Source organism: Tachypleus tridentatus, chromosome 11, assembly GCF_004210375.1.
Source record: "Tachypleus tridentatus isolate NWPU-2018 chromosome 11, ASM421037v1, whole genome shotgun sequence".
NCBI lineage: Eukaryota > Metazoa > Arthropoda > Merostomata > Xiphosura > Limulidae > Tachypleus > Tachypleus tridentatus.
In genome coordinates, this window is record NC_134835.1 from 82,427,777 (window position 1) to 82,442,136 (window position 14,360).

The 14,360-nt window shown below is 34.3% G+C and overlaps 1 long non-coding RNA gene across 1 annotated transcript in view; it reads right to left on the reverse strand.

The window, feature by feature from the left end:
* Positions 1-5,531: 5,531 nt before the first annotated feature.
* Positions 5,532-14,360, reverse strand: part of LOC143232614 (uncharacterized) — a 49,302-nt gene continuing 40,473 nt past the window's right edge. The window contains exon 3 of the long non-coding RNA XR_013017628.1: positions 5,532-7,171. This is a non-coding gene — a long non-coding RNA (uncharacterized LOC143232614). The remainder of the gene's footprint in view (positions 7,172-14,360) is intronic.

Genomic DNA, 14,360 nt, shown 5'->3' on the forward strand with positions numbered 1-14,360 from the left:
ATATTTCGTCATTTTCAAATGTACCGTTTTAACATGTACAAAACCTTACGAGTAAAAGTAAAGATTGATGTAATAATACATGAACAACCACAATATTCAATGCTGACAAGGCTATCACCCAATACCAAAGCTCATCAAGACAGCTAGGGTATGACAAACAAATTAAATAATAGTGGGATTGATCATTACATTATAACGCCCCCACTGATGAAAAGGCGAGCATGTTTGACTTGACGTGAATTCAAACCCGCGATCCTCAGATTGCGAGCCAAGTGCCCTAGCGACCTGGCCATGACGGGCCGGGCTATCTATAATTGTGTCCACGACGGGTATCGAAACCTGATTTTAGCGGAATAAGTGCTCAATTTTTCCAATTTAATGTGATTGCATTAACTGTGAAAAATATGAATATTAACAGTAAGAAAGATAATGAAAATATTAACTTAAAATCATTATGAGAAAGATGAAAACTCATACATGATATTACAAATAATATTCTAGGAAAAACTGAAATACATTCATCTAGTGGTGAGCCACAACTTTTAAACCAAAATCTTGTCTCCATTATTTTTTTCACTGAAAATATTAAAATTTTCTTTATCAATTTAAGTGTTCTAGCTGCAAGCAAAGTTAGATCGGTTTCACTGCAAGAAAACTATTGACGCAACTAAAGTTTGCGTGCAATTTTAAGAACACCGAGTTCCACTACAAGGAAAATACTTAAGCAAGTGAAAAGTGAAACATGTAACTTTAAGAACACCAAACAAATCTAATGTGCTGAAGCATGCCTTATGTGTTAATTTTAAAATCTTAACAATTATAAACAAAACCTTCATATAAAAGAGAGTTGAACCGAAAAATTAACTATGGAAGTTCAACTCATAAACTGTTCGGTCTTGCAATAATATTTATTTGTTTTTTTAATTAGTACTTTTCAATAAATGTAGAGGTCACTGTAACGAATGTATACGTATCATTCTATGAGTTTTGATAGTATTGGTGAATATATCTTATTATTCTTCACCTACTAAGTATGAAACCTGTAAGTTTGTTCAATGTATCTTTTTGTTGTCTGACTTATTCAGGTCGTAATTAATAGTAGTATTATTTGTGGTATATAAAATAAAAGAAAGAGATATTATGTTGTTCATACTTTGATTCTGCAATCACAGATGACGTCACTATCGCTATAAAACCGATGCACTGGATTGTGCATATTTTTTTACAGTTTAATTTCGTACTTTGTATCTTTTGCATAACATATTGAATAGATATAATCAGAACTATTATTCTTTAAGTTTTCACAGTTACCTTTCAAATGTAAGGTTAGTACAACTATGAAGAACAAAGCATGGCTCGACTGTAAGTGTATATAATTGGGTAATGATTACTTTAATTACTTCGTATGATTCAACAATTCCTTTAAAAACATTTCCAAACAAACTCGTTCTATGTTTTGTTTATATTAAAACCTAAAACGGCTACATAATTTTTTATGCGCATGTGTAAACCGAAGTTCTATCTGCAAACAGCTACTTTATTTTCACAAAAACGAATATTTCGTGGATTTCGTTTGGAGGGTGAAACGTGTAGCGGTATTTAACAAAAGGAACAGTTACTGTGTTAAGTACAAAAAAAAAAAAGTCACATTAGAAAACAAACAAAATGAAACAGTTAAAGGCTGATAGAAGTGATGTTTGAGTTAAACCAGAATATAAATAAAATTTTATGTGAGAGTCAAGTTGAAACTTAAAAGATCACTATAGGAATGTGATGTCAGACAAGGATGGGTCTTGAACCACAGAATTTTAGCTCACTTCTCTCTCTATCTGGTATTTGGGTATATTTATTTGTATACCCAGGAGGGTCAGGTACACTCGACCTCTTCTTCCTTCCATGACTTAGTTGGAGTGGCCAGATTAATATATTTTGATTATATACTGAATGGCTGGAGTGATATCATAGGTTTAGTCAGGTCCTTTTCAGGGCAATGTCCATTTATATTGTTCTTTGATTTTTTTTATCTCACTTGAAAGTTCAAAACAATTCTTCTCAAAATACCGCCATTCACAAAGCACATTCTCGTTTCAGCTGACCAATCGGAAAAGGTATTTTGGTTCTATATATGACAGCCGCGAGGTATCCCCCAAACACAAGGTCAACAAGAACACAATGCAACTATCCCATGAAATAGTATACAAGTTCCATGACCTGTCAAGGTCCAAAGAAAAACACCTTATGCTGTACATATCACGTGGCTTCTACCGGATTTAGTGTATTCCGGGAAAATAACACAGTGAAATACGCGAAACTTGTAAATAATACATATATATACTAGGGTAGAGTAAGATATATATATGTATATATTACAATATTTATTTGAACGTTATATATATATATATATATATATACGGAAATACATTACATCACACATATCTGAAAGATATGATATTTTAGATACGCACATAAAATAAAATGTACCAACTTGTGTTGTGTGGCATTTATTTAGTTCGTTTCACGAGGATAGTGGAGAGACACGTGCGTGTGTACCTTCGTTGACCCTAATTATTTAATAAGTCCTGCCATAAGAGTTGCTGGAAAATCTTCAGTTAGCTTCCACTTAGTAATAAGTAGTCTCTGAAAGCTTCCATGGCCGCTCTACCTTTGGTCATCAGTTGTGCATCCTTGTTTGTTTTGAGCTTCGCGTAAAGGTACACGAAGGCTATCTGCGCTAGCCATCCATAATTTAGCAGTATAAGACTAGAGGGAAGACAACTAGTCATCACCGTCCACTGCCAACTCTTGGGCTACTCTTTTTACCAACGAATAGTAAAACTGACTGACACATTATAACATCCCCAGGCTGAAAGGGCGAGTATCTTTGGTATAACGGGGATTCAATCCCGCAAACCTCAGATAACGAGTCGAGCGCCCTAATCATGTGGTCATCCTTATTGTTTTGGGCCCTTAACCCAAAATACCTGACGAAGTTAGGCCAGCTTAGTGAATTACTACGTTTTATCCATCATATCTATCATATTTGGCCAATGTAGTTATTGCTACGTAAAGAATACCACACTACGCATTGAACATACCTAATAATGTAAATAATTTTAAATATATATATATATATATATATATATATACTAAATTAATTTAATTTTGTAAATTACTTAGACACATATGAACTTATGACTTATTTAGTATTTGGCAAGTGCTGACTAGTTGTCCACAGAACTTTTGTTAACATTACACTGCATTTTTTTATAATTATGTTTAGAATACTACTTGTATTTTGCTTTATAATGCTACATTATTTCTTCGATTGTTCTTTGATGTATTTAAGACCTTTACTTATTAATGTGGGTAACGTCTTTCTAGCTCCAGCTATGACTCTATACTGACAGGTCTAGGAATCCACAATAACTTGAACAATTATATTACTGTTAATATTTACATCAGTTATAGATTCTGCTAAATTTGTTATGCTGTTTGATAAATTTGTTCGCATAGTTTTTTTAACAAAAGTTTATACGGAATTACCTGAAAGATGCAATGTTTGGTTGTTATAATCGAGTTCCTTATCAAGATTAATAATATAAATTATTTTGTGCGTAAAAATAAACCTGTTGGTCATTTAACACATTGATTCTATAACATATTTTTCATGGAAAGATAATAAACGTTCTTTGTTATAATTTTCATGAAGTATTGGTGAGAAAGTATTTGCGTAACTTTTTTTTTTTTTCCAAAAACCTGATTCCACTATAATATTTCTATAGTTTCGAACTGTTGTAAAAATTCATTAGAACGTTTATTCTTTACTTTCATACTAGTTTGATATTAGATGTTTCGGCAAGTGCATCAGTCGTTTTTTACTTTCCATTTAATTTTATGATACCCAAGTAATTTAGGGCCCCTAATTACCAAAAGTTTTAATATGTTCATTTTGCGAGGGTGTATATAAGATGAATAAAGACAATCACAATCTGAGGGAAGATTGCTATTGGGTTCATCACAATCTGAGGGAAGATTGCATCACAATCTGAGGGAAGATTGCTATTCGGTTCATCATAATCTGAGGTAAGATTGATATTTGGCTTATCACAATCTGAGGAAAGATTGCTATTTTTTCATCACAATCTGAGTGAAGATTGCTATTCGGTTTATCATTAGCAACGCTACCTAAAACCCTCTTATAACTAAAGTTTATACTTTTGACGAGTTTTTGTAAAAGTTGTTACTTAATTATTGTTCAAGGTATTAACAGCTGTAGGAACTCATCCAGAATAACAAATTCTAGATTAACTGGTTTTATGTATTTTGAATAAACGAGAAAAATGAAAGTGTTATATTCACTTTGTAATTTCGAAAGCTATTTCAATAATATTAACTCTCTATGTTAAAAAAAAAACGATATGAAACTCAAACATTAATTTTTCAACTTGAAAGATCGATTTAATTGTTAGGTATGTTCCTTATTTTCCCATCTTAATAGAAACCTTCATAAAAGCAAATTATTTTTGTAAAGGTGATTTCTTCAGCATTACAAGGAAGGAGAGACCATTTTATTTTGATGTTTTGTTTGCACTAAATAGATTGTTCTTACTTGGACAGGAGGCACCCTTACTTCCCTTACTTTTACAGGATGTGGAAGAAACATTAACAGTGCTATCAGCAACCACAAAAATACTTTATAAGTAACGCTATGTAACACAAATCTTGTTGTGAAAGTACAGAAAATGGACATTATTCCTTTCAAACGTTGCTTTTGTGACCTGGATAATGAAATTAGAAATTAACCTATTTTTTATGTAAAAACACAAATTTGCACAATTTTCATTTACATAAGGCCTGAATAAAAAAACATATGAATCAAGGTTTACATTATTTATACTAAAGTTATACAAAAATGTTTAGAAGTGAGTAATTTTTTAAGATTTGTGACTGTAATGTAAATCACTTTCATATATCAGGCACCAAATATAGTCTCCCATCATGTTTTAGTTATTCGCTCCCAGGTCACGAAAGTAAAGTTTGATGAGAAAAGTAGTTCTTTTCCATTTACTTTGAGCATAAGCAATTGGAAAACAACACTTTCTGTCCAGGAACAAGAAAAAGTAAAATTTTGTTACTTTGTGTAATCTGCGGGATTCATCTGTTTGAATTACAAGACACGCGTTATCACATCCTTCTTAGCATTGAGTAATAATTATGGTGTCTTTTTTTATAGGAAATCATTTCTGTGTGGTAATGTAGATTTCAATTTGTTGTTTCCACGAACAAAAGTTCGTACCAAACTGTATTCATCCTTGACAGTGGTGTAAGAAAGAGACTGCAAAGTGGGAGACTGAAAGTATAAGGAGCTTCCGTGCTGCCAAAGATAACTCAATATAGGGGGGGTCTGGGGGTATGCTCCCCAGGAAATTAATGTAATAATGTATTTTACAGCTGCTGTATAAAAATATAATATGTAAAATTGGGGTTGTTACAACATCCTTAGTTTACCGGGTTCAGACACCTCAGTTTAATTAGTTTCTCCCGATCATCTGATACAAAAGCGTATAAAAACCATTGCATAATTCCATTTAATTAAAAAAAACAAACCACGCATTACACATGTTCAGTACCTTGCAAAACTATTCACTTCCTGTCAATAAGGCCAAGAGTGTTCAGGTGGTTAAAGTGTTTGAATCGCAATGTGAGGATCACGGGTTCGAATCCCCCGTGTGATCAACCATACTGGTTTTTACAGCAGTGGAGTAGTTATAATGTGACGGTCAATTCCACTATTCGTTAGTAAAAGAGAAACTCAAGAGTTAGCGACGAGTGGTGATGGCTTGCTGTCTTCCCTCTAGTCTTTCATTGCTACATTAGAAACGGCTGGCCAAGACAGCCCTTGTGTAGCTTAGTGTGAAATTCCAACCAAACTTACCTAATTTACATGCTTTGTCACAATATTTAAGATTATTATTTTTCAGTAATGGCTTCTTTCTTGTCGCTCACTTGCACAGTTGCTTAGTTTGGAAGGATGGAATGAAACACATTCCACTTCTTATTGATGGACTTCACTGTTCTGAAAGAGATAGTTTCTTATAACCTTGTATTCATCTCTGCTTCTCTACCACTTTATCCCTGGCTTGTTTGGAAAGCTTCTTAGTCTTCATGGTTGGTTTATTGTATCACTATGTTGGTTGTGACTTGAGCAGATGCACTTACTCGTATTCAAGTTAAACCACTTTAATTACACACAGACAGGGACATTACACTTATTTTATGAACTTTCAAACTAATCTTTTGTTCCTGAAACTGATTTAGAGTTTATGCAACAAAGAGGTTAAGTTCTTTAAAAAATCTAACTTACTTACACAATATCAGCATTTTCTAAGCTTTTTTAGTTTGTAGTAGATTGTGTATGTTCTAAATCTAAAGTTCGTTTGAAAGCTTCACGATTGTAAACTCAGACGACAACATAATGTAGAAACTTTGCAGGGTGTGAATACTTATTCAAGACGCTGTACATTTCCTGTTATAAAACTTAATTATGATAAAGACTTAAGATTATCATTTAAAAGTACCAAATACGAATAGAATGTTGTGTGTGAGTATATATAATTGCTTAATCGTAAGTATATATTCAATTAATGTTGAAGGATAAACGGTCATTTATCTACTGATAATGTATTAAAACAAAAAATTAAAAAGACAGTTTTGGTTACACACCGAAAGTCCACCGGTTGGACAGCAGTAATTTCACGGACTTACAACGCTAAAATCCGGGATTTCAGTTATCTGAAGTAGACACGGAAAATAGCCCGTGATAGCTTTGCTCTAAGAACAAACAAACGATATACCTAAATACGTTGAATCACTTGACAATGACACAGGTGTAAACATGACAGTCAAAACAAAAAACATCTTCAGTTTCAGAAATCGCTATAAGCTCCACAAACACACACAGTGGTTCAGCAGTAAGTCTGTATGTTTACGACGCTAAAATAGGCCACAGTGTAGCTTTGTCGTTTGGACAATTGGACGAATGATACGATAACCTCTTCACTTCAGTGATGAAATTTGTAATTTTAACAATCCATCTTCCCTCAAGTGTCTCTAGTCCAGGATCGCTGGTTGTCTTTCTATCACATACAGTGGTTCTTGGGTATTATTCCAACTAAAATAAGAAATATATATATAGTGAGGTCATCTTACATCTTAGTAACACGTAAAACTTTATGTTCATGTATATATATATATATATAAAATTTACACATTGCTTCACATAAACGCTGGCCCAGTATGGCCAAGCGTGTTAAGGCGTGCGACTCGTAATCCGAGGGTCGCGAGTTCGAATCCCGGTCGCGCCAACCATGCTCGCCCTTTCAGCCGTGGGGGCGTTATAATGTGACGGTCACTCCCACTATACATTGGTAAAAGAGTAGCCCAAGAGTTGGCGGTGGGTAGTGATGACTAGCTGCCTTCCCTCTAGTCCTACACTGCTAAATTAGGGACGGCTAGCACAGATATACATGAAATAATACAGTAAATACATGAAAAAAGATGAAAACAAACCTTAATAACTCGCAACATCACGACTTTCAGGACATAACAGTTTCTTTTTGTCATGCGTCATGCATGCAGTTTACTTAGTAACTACAACGACTTATACGGGTGTGCATAAACCACATTTTGCCACATATTTATCACTTTCCAGTTTACAGTACACACAAAAATACTTTATAAATAATATGTAGAGTTCACCTGCTCAAACTGCGAGATAATACAAGGTAAGTTTGACAGAAAACTCAAGTATTTAAGTTGCAGGTCGGTGACGATAGGTTATTCATAGTAAACCAAACTAAAGGTGTGGTATTTACTGGTAAGAATAGCAACCGTTCTAATAAGAGGTTTGGCAGAAAATTTTTTAAGGGATTGATTTAATTTTGACTTGACCGTGAGACAAAACACTACTTATATGCACAGCACACAAAAACAAAACTAAATCAGCGTCTGACGAATATATTGACAGTCACAACTTTATTTTTTAAGATAGAAAACAACTACTCCAAACCAAAATTTAGGTACGACTGAATAAATCATCCACTATATAACTGCTCCCTCGTGGCACAACGGTATGTTTGTGGACTCACAACGCAGAATCCAGGTTTTGATACCCGTGGTGGGCAGAGCACAGATGACCCTTTGTGTTGCTTTGTGTTTAACTTGAAACAAACAGAAACACTATATAATTGTTCAGATAGGCTGAACTCTCCCATTATGTATTTGTCATTGTTCTGTTGTCAATTTCACTAGCAAAAACGTAGAAAACAAAATCTTCGAGTTTTGCTAAACCTTCTACAAGACTTATATAACCAGAGAAATCAGTAGTACAAGCTTAAAGATATTCTCCAGTGACACCATCCGAGAGATGGTGCAGAAATACTATAGGAGAAGAACCTTCAACAATGTGTGATTGACTAGCACAGGAACCAGATAAATGCAGTAAAACATAAAATCACGCAGCGTAGCGTGTAAATGTAAAATAATTTGAATATTTTGTGAATATTAAAAGTTCGTCTTTCTAAATGAAACGAAATATTCCGTATACGTTTCACATGCCACAAAACATTTCCCATAGATGGTCTAGGTAAACTGGGAAGCTTGGTCTGGAACCAATAGAGTTCAAAATGTTAGTTTTCCAAGGACTGACTTTGGTACATAATTATTAAAACAATTATAAAAGTGCGAATATTTTTGATCAAACAAAACTCATTTAGCATATTATGTAGTTTTGTAAATCAGACTTCAAATTCAAAGATTGGTAGCATTCAGTCTGTAATAGCTTCAACCATATGATAAGATGTTTTGATTTGTAAACAAAAAAGGAATATATTTTGTAGTATTATTAGAATAAATTAAACATATTGCCCCCCAGTGGCTCAGCGGTATGTCTGCGGACTTACAACGCTAGAAACCGCGTTTCGATACCCGTGGTGGGCAGAGCACAGATAACCTTTTGTGTAGCTTTGTGCTTACTTCAAAACAACAACAAATTAAACATAAATGTAGGTTTTTTAATTATTAAAATTAAATATTTTGATTAAAAGTATTATTAATTCAAACAATTTAGAATACACCAATATATTCTCCTGTACGAGATGTATAACATGTAACATTTTATGTTGTCAAAACATATTTTAAGGGAATAAATTAATCAAACGAAAACGTGCCATATTCATAAGTTCTGCGACGCCTGTTTTATACGTTAGTAAACAAGGTTTTGTTTATTTCTGGAATACTAGTTTTTTATAGTAAAACAATATTCTGCTATAAATGTATTCTAATGCTAAGCTATGTAAAATCCGTGGTGAAACTGGCCGGCTCGTAACCAGAGGGTCGTGGGGTCGAATCCCCGTCGCACAAAACATGTTCGCTCTTTCAGCCGTGGGGGCGTTATAATGTGATCATCAATCCACTATTCGTTGGTAAAAGAGTGGCCAAAGAGTTGGCGGTGGGTGGTGATGACTAGCCGCCTTTCTTCTAGTCTTACACTGCTAAATTAGAGACGGCTAGCGTAAATAGTCCTCGTGTAGCTTTACCCGATATTCAAAACAAACAAAGCATGATGAAACTAAGGGACTCAAACCCTAAATTCTTATATACACAAACACATTTCTACACACATACTAATAAAAGACATAATTGTAGTAACTTATTACAAAGTTTCGAGAAGTTTACAGGTAACAGACAATTTAAAGATATACTGAAATAGAATATAGTGTATAAAAGTTTATGGGTACGTGTTTTACATTAAACACAAGACACCTCGTAACTGCACTATAAACTTACGATAATAATTTACGGAACTGATAACTGATAACTCTTTAGTGGGCTTTGTGCCTCTTCCCTCGAAGTTTTCCTGCTGAACCATGAAGCTTGAAATGCCAGTTAATAATCACGTGAAGACTATAAAGTAAATTAGTGTTGAAAGTGGTGTATAATCCTAGCACGTGTGATAATCAGGTAGACTTATGTCCTACCACGTTGATAATCAGGTAGACTTATGTCCTACCACGTGTGATAATCATGATGTTAGGAAAACTCGTCGGTTCAATGAATCAGTGTAACAAAGATAGGGAATCCAATAACCTGAACGTTGTTGAAAGACGGATAGGTTTGTTCCATAAGAACAAAGGCCCACTTTTCTAAAGCCCTCGGGTTACAGAGTTTCGTATCTTTAAATGTGTTAAACAGATACACTTATCTCTGACATAAAAGTTTCCCGTATTTGCAACATAGAAGATTGCTAAAATGCTATGAAAAGAAAAGTTTAGAATAGGGAATCACACCGTATTGAAGCAGATAAAGTGAACAAATATACCAAATCTGTGTTCACATTTAGTGTAAGTTTTTGTTTAACTATCCAGCTTATAAGCTACTTGTTGAATACAAGTGGCTACTGGTGCAAAGCGGAAATAATTTTTATATTTACAGAACAACATAGAAGAGAAACGATCTTAAGAATAATTATGACACCAGGGTCTTAATCCTTACATTATATACATTAACGATCGTTAAACGTGTTGTAACTCCCACGCGCTTGTACATGTCCTCTCTTAACCCTAACTCGAAAGAGTACGACCACCACTCCAGGAGAGCATGACACGGAAACAGGAGTAATCAGGTTTCTAACAAGGAATGTAATTCCCCTAAACAATAATACCTCAGCAACAAGTTGTGAAACGAATGGCATTTTTCGCTTTGCATTTAAAATAGAACTACTAGTGTACGTAACTACTGTATTACGTGGCCGTAATACATTATTATGAGTTAATTAGATTTAACGGTGTGAGGTGTTTGGTCTATGTTCATTATGTGTGATAAAGTTGTCTTAATAAACCACTTTTGTTTAGGTTTTTCCTAAAGAACTATAAAGTTTTTTTTTTCTAAAAGCCTGCCAGACAATGTAGGGGTGTTTGGGTGATTGTGTAACAATATTGTGCATGTGGTTCTTGGAAATCTGCACGCTTTAGCGATTATGGTGTTTCCAACTGTGTGATTTTACTACGTTTAACTCTGATGGACAGATATACTTTGTCACTGAACGAATGTAAGTTTTACAGGTTTTAAGTAAGGTTCCTGTTGTTGAACCTCTGGTGTTGACAGTCAAACGTCAATCATAGTTGGTTTCCTTCCCAGGTTTTAACCGGTTATTCTGTATCGTTATTTACGAATTTTTGTTTGTTATTATTTATAGAAGTGTCTGGTACACTTTAGAATTCTATTTTACTTACAGACTGCCATTACGTTCAGATCTATTTTCTATATTTAAATGAGAAAGATGCTTAGAACTATACTCATGTAGCTGTTTTGGTTATTAGACGTTCTAATTTGCAAGACGTTCTAATTTACAAGAAACACTACTTGTACGTGATACTCTCCAGACGTTTCTCAGAGCAAAGTTTTGTATATTTTTATAACTGCAATACTTGCTTTAGGACGTTTAGTCATGTTTGAATGACATAGTTAATGACATGACGTATATATGTTGTGTCTTTTGAGAATGGTATCTGTCGACTTACCTTCGTTATTTCAAGCTGGACCTCCTAATTGACCAGCTCTTCGCCTCGCTTTTATCCCGATACACTTAATTAGTTCATAGCAGGTTAGTTTGAATTCATATGCTAGTTTCTTGAAAATATAAAGGTTATTCCATTTTGACGTGTATATATAAATTAGAGAGATTAAACTCATATGTATCGACGAATTAGAATATTAATAGTTTATTTGTGTCTAAGGCTTACACGAAACATATAACATTATTGAGTAAGTAGTAATCAGACTATTGGTCATATTAAATTTTCGTTTTTTCAGTTTTCATAGATTGCTTTAACACCAGTTTTTGTTTCTAGCTGTTGCAATCTTATCACTAAAAACTTGGCGTTTTCTTTCAAAACGGCGCTACCATTCGTCCAACAGAACAAAGAAGGTTATTCTGGGAATTATATTTCTTAAATTCAGTTGTTCTGCATACGACTAAATTCCACGGTCTATAGCTCCTCTGTAAGAAATAAAAGCTCCATTTAGACAGTTACAATTCAAAACCTGATGGTCTTTATGTTGTTCCTCCTTTCTGATGAAGTTGAGGTGTTTGAGCTAGTTGTTATAGTTGAAATTTAGGGTTTGATAAATCAGGTTTGGTGCGACGGGGATGCAAACACGCGACCCTCAGATTACGAATCGAATGCCTTAACACGCTTGGCCATGCCGGGCCCTGACAATTTTGATTCGTTTAATTTGGCATGCAGCTCAACTGAGTGACCAATCGCAGACTAGATCGCTCGAAAAGAACTGGACAAAAATAAAGGAATTCGGTCACTGATATTCTGAATGACAGTAACGGAAAAGTTAAACCCGTGAAATAAGTATATGTTTTATCCTAATAAACTGTTACAAAAGAAAACAAGATAATAGATGGTTGTTTAGTTATGAAGGAAACGAGGACGTATAGTCTGAAAAGAAGCTAAACGATTTATTTCTGAAACTAGAGTACGATGATGCAAAAACGCACATAAGAAATATATACGCACAAGGAAAGCACGTGTCTTAAGAAATCAAAGGAAATTGATTGTACTGGGGAGCAAAGAGTGCACATTAATATGATTTCAGAAAAATGATTTCCTTTTCTTCAAAAGAAATGGCTGTATTAATCTGAACTGTATACCCATTAAGCAAATGAAAGATGTTTTTTTTAGCAAATCAGATGCTTTAGCTTCACTTAAATGTGTGCAAATATGAGCTCAATACACCGATCAGATGATTCCAGTGCAAACTTTGGCTATCACATAGTTCACAAAATGATTTCAACCTTAAAAAGTATCGTCTCTGTTACCAATATCACATCTGACGAAAGCAATTTGCTTGGTTTGAATTTCCAAATTGTTTATTTTAGGTCTAATATAATTGGCAAGAGAGATGCAAAAATATTTTCGTAACTCCATATTAGAATATATATATATATAGATAGATAGATAAAAATGCTAAGAATGGGGAATTAGTAAATATTGACAAAGAAATCGGCCTGATTAATCTAGTACACAAAAAAGTTTCTCTTCTGTTTGACAATCCAATGCCTCGCTCATCAGCCTAAGTTTGTAGTAAAAACTCTCTTAAAGCTGTAAACAGTTTGAAATATTTGTTTCTAAATTCGACGTAATGCATTATCAGTAACTAAAAAAATAAAGCAAGATTACAGTTAACCTTGCAATAAAGATTTTTAAAATTACTGAAAATTTTATATCTTGTTTGGTTAATATGAAGGCGGTCGGGAAGTATTACTCAGCACTGAGCGTCAACTGAGAAATATATGTGATGATATTTTATGATCTGACACACAACGGAAGGAATTTATTAGATTGTAGAAAAAAGCTGGGAACCAGAGTTTTTGTTGTTGGCTTGGCTACTATGAAAGAAATCTTATATTAACTTCAAGGCTTCCCCCACACCCCAGTGGAACAGCGCTATGTCTGCGAACTTATTCTGCTGGAAAGTTGGTTTCAATACTTATAATGGGCAGAGCACAGATAGCCCTTTCTATAGATTTATACTTAGTAAAAAACTACGACCACATCAAAGTTTTTCTGTTCAACTTCGAAAAAGGAGTACGTGTTTTAACTCGCATCTCAGTATTCATCAGGCAGTCGAGGTATTAAGTGTATTAAAGATTGAGAGTACATTATTTATAAAGGTTATCAGGCGAAAAGTTAGGTGTAGGGAGATCGAAATGACACCATGGACAAAAATGACATCCAGCTATAATTTTACGCAGCAGTAATTAATACCTTGACCAAATGTGTTCCACACTTGTCAACCTGCTCAAACCCTTATATATATATACATATCTGTCAAAAATATTTCAACTACGCTATTTTGTGTTATATGTTCAATATATATAAGACGTCTGATAAAGAAATTCTAAGACTTCTTCTGTTACAGGTGCCATTACAGAGGCAGTGAACTTTACTGATATGTGTACAAAGTGTAAATAATGATCTACCTCACGAACAAGCCATTTCTTCAGAACACGTGTTGCGAAAAACGTGCTCAAAGACTGACGTGTCTCTGGTCTCTGTCGTAATAAAAACGGATAGAAAATAAGAGCGACGTGTTTGCATCAAGTGTTGTGTGAAAAATGGTAAAGGAGGAACAGAAACCCTCGAAATGTTAAGACCTGCCTTTAGTGATGACTGCTTAAGTGAGGCTGTCGTTTATCAGTAGATAAAAAGCTTCCAAGATGGCCGAGAATTGGTCAAAAATGACCCACGTTCTGGGCGACCGTCGACATCGTCCACTGATGAAACGGT